This window comes from Neomonachus schauinslandi, chromosome 9 (genome assembly GCF_002201575.2).
Source record: "Neomonachus schauinslandi chromosome 9, ASM220157v2, whole genome shotgun sequence".
Classification (NCBI taxonomy): Eukaryota; Metazoa; Chordata; class Mammalia; order Carnivora; family Phocidae; genus Neomonachus; species Neomonachus schauinslandi.
In genome coordinates, this window is record NC_058411.1 from 4,641,452 (window position 1) to 4,644,670 (window position 3,219).

The following is a 3,219-nucleotide window of genomic DNA, read 5'->3' on the forward strand; positions in this document are numbered from 1 at the left end:
ATCCAGCAGGCACACGTGCACACACACACACACACACACCCCAATCCAGGAGAGGCATGTCCCCTTCCTGCATCTCCCTGGCTCCTTATCAGGGCAGACTGTAGCCTAGCAGGGAGAAACTTTGTTTCTGACGTTTTTTAGAAAAAACTATCACCCAGAACCCCCAGCATCCCTCACCTCTTTCTTCGCAGAACACAGGTCCCCGGAGAAGGCTCAGGCTGTCAGCCAGCGGGCCTCCCACCGGCCTCACCCCCCACCCAGGGTCCATCACCTTCCACAGCTCTGGCCATTTGGTGATTTTGTCAGCTTGCACATTTATTGAGCACCCACTGTATGCCTGCCTTGTTTAGGGTTAATAAAGAAGACAGAGAAGGTCCCTGCCCTGCTGGAGCTCACATTCTAGTGGGAGAGAGGTGATAAACACACAGAGAAACAAATAATGTCACTCTAGGAGTTGAAAGAAAGCAGTGTGGGGGGTGCCTGGGTGGCTCAGATGGTTAAGCGTCTGCCTTCGGCTCAGGTCATGATCCCAGGGTCCTGGGATCGAGTCCCACATCGGGCTTTCCGCTCAGCGGGGAGCCTGCTTCTCCCTCTGCCTCTCTCTCTCTCTCTGTCTCTTATGAATACATAAATTAAAAAATCTTTAAAAAAAAAAAAGAAAGCAGTGTGGGGAGGGGCGGCCGGCTGTCCACTGTAGATAGGGAAGGCCAGCCAAGCCCCTTGTGAGGAGGTGAGGAGGGAACAGGGGCCTGAGTTCTGGAGGTGATCAGGGCAAGGGAAGAGCTTCCCAGGCAGAGGCAGCAGCTGGTGCAAAAGCACGGGGGTGAGGATGGGCTTAGGAGCTTGTGGCCAGGTCACCTTGTGCCTAGAGGCACTGAGCCTAGGTTTTATTCCAAGCGAGCAGGGAGTCAGTTGGACAGCCCTGCCCTCCCCACCCCACCTCACCCGGGTCAGAACAGCCTCCCGTCACTGAATCCAAGTGATTTCAGGGTGGCGAGAACCGAGGTGATTTTCTTTTCCTCTATTCCTGCTGGTGTTTCTAATTCTTCCACACGGGACCCGTCTTGTGTAAGATATTATAAAAGCTGTACAAAGTAAAAACTTGCACCATGCACTTTTCAGTGACCTGGCTTGACCCCTGGTCCCCTGTGACACTCCCTCCCCAACTTGCTGTCCTCTTACTGCTCTGGCCTTGAGCCCCTCCTGCTCCTTAAAGTCTGGAGCCCTGTAGGGTGGCTTCCCCCGGGATGGGGGTGGGGCCTGGGGCGCTGGGGAAGGTGAGGAGTTTGAACAACCATACTCTGAGCTCTAATTTTATCCTCAGGAAATGAAACAGAACGGACACAGAACCCGACTGCTGATGCCATAATGCAGGTTCCAAAATACAGGCATTGCGTACTCATTTACTTGGCCGTGACTTCCTTGTTTTCCCTTTCTGGTCTCTCCTGAACTGCCACCAGAGCCCCTGGAGGTCAGGCTGCTGACCCCCAGGGAGTCGGGGCTCATGCTGCCTGCCCCCAGCATGACATTGACTCCAAGGCAGGTGCATTCTCTTTAAAAAAAAAAAAAAAATATATATATATATATATATATATATATATATATACACATATATACATACATACATATATACATATATATACATAAAATACATTTTTATATATAATTTAATATTTTTTTAAAGATTTTATTTATTTATTTGACAGAGAGAGACAGCTAGAGAGGGAACACAAGCAGCAGGAGTGGGAGAGGGAGAGAGAAGCAGACTCCCCACTGAGCAGGGAGCCTGATGCAGGACTCGATCCCAGGACCTGGGGATAATGACCTGAGCCGAAGGCAGACGCTTAAGGACTGAGCCACCCAGGTGCCCCATAATTTAAATATTTAAATAAAAATATATAAAAATATATATATGTAAAGCAGGGCACCAGGGCAGTTGGTTAAGCGGCCGGCTCTTGGTTTCAGCTCAAGTCACGATCTCAGGGTCATGAGATGGAGCCCCACATCGGGCTCCATGCTCAGTGGGGAGTCAGAGTCTGCTTGAGATTCTCTCCCTCTCCTTCTGCCCCTCCCCTGCTTGTGTGCTCTCTCTCTCACTCTTTCTCTAAAATAAACAAATAAATCTTTAAAATATATAGATAGGGCACCTGGGTGGCTCAGTCGTTAAGCGTCTGCCTTCGGCTCAGGTCATGATCCCAGGACCCTGGGATCGAGCCCCACATCGGGCTCCCTGCTCCGCGGGAAGCCTGGTTCTCCCTCTCCCACTCCCCCTGCTTGTGTTCCCTCTCTCACTGGGTCTCTCTCTGTCAAATAAATAAAATCTTTAAAAAAATAAAATAAAATAAAATATATAGATAAATAAAGCAGGTCATCCTTGTTTCCTTCTTAACTGTTCCATAATACTGTTCTGACTTACTGTCCTGTTCAGGCACTTGACTTTCTTCTCAAACCTCCGAAACCAGGGGTAACTGCTCCGAAACCAGGGTAACCTCGGGGAGGCGTCAGTAACCAGGAGGGGACAAGTGTTCCTAGGGGTGAGTCACCTGGATGTAATTTAATCGTCGTGCCTTGGAGGCCTCCAGCCACTGGAGTATCCCCACTGTCAACTCCTACCCCTGTTTTGGGTCTGGGCTTCTCCTGGGGCCCACATGCTACTGCTTTTCTGGCTCCTTGAGGTCAGAGGCTGGCGATATTCAAACCCAGGCCTCCAGACCCCCAGTTCAGGGCCCACCAGCCATCACGAGCACTGGACGAGGAGTCAGCAGGCCTGGGTTTGGGTCTCTGCTTAATGAATGTTCTATCTAGATTCTAAGAAGAATAAAAGGAAACCACAAGTGACTGTTGGATTCCTTGTGGGCTCTGTATCACCATGGATCACTGCTTAGCTGACTTATACCCTAGTACCAGAAATACATAATCTTTAAAACCCTGGGTACAGATCCATTGTAAACCCCATCCCGGTTTCAGAAACGGTACAGTGAGAATAAAAGAACTGTGTTGATCTGCAATCCGGAAACATGGCAGGGAGTGTGGTCCGAACCACAGGACCGTGAAGAAGGAAGTTGCGCCCCGGGCCCGAAAGGTGTTATCTCACCCTCATTGTGAAGGAGAAAGTGCCCAGCCAAGTCCAGTCCCAACCGGACAGTCCAGATCTCTGACCAGGGAGGGGTCCTTGCCACTGCCAATCTCAGGGACTCTCGGGGGGTGGGGGTGGGGGGG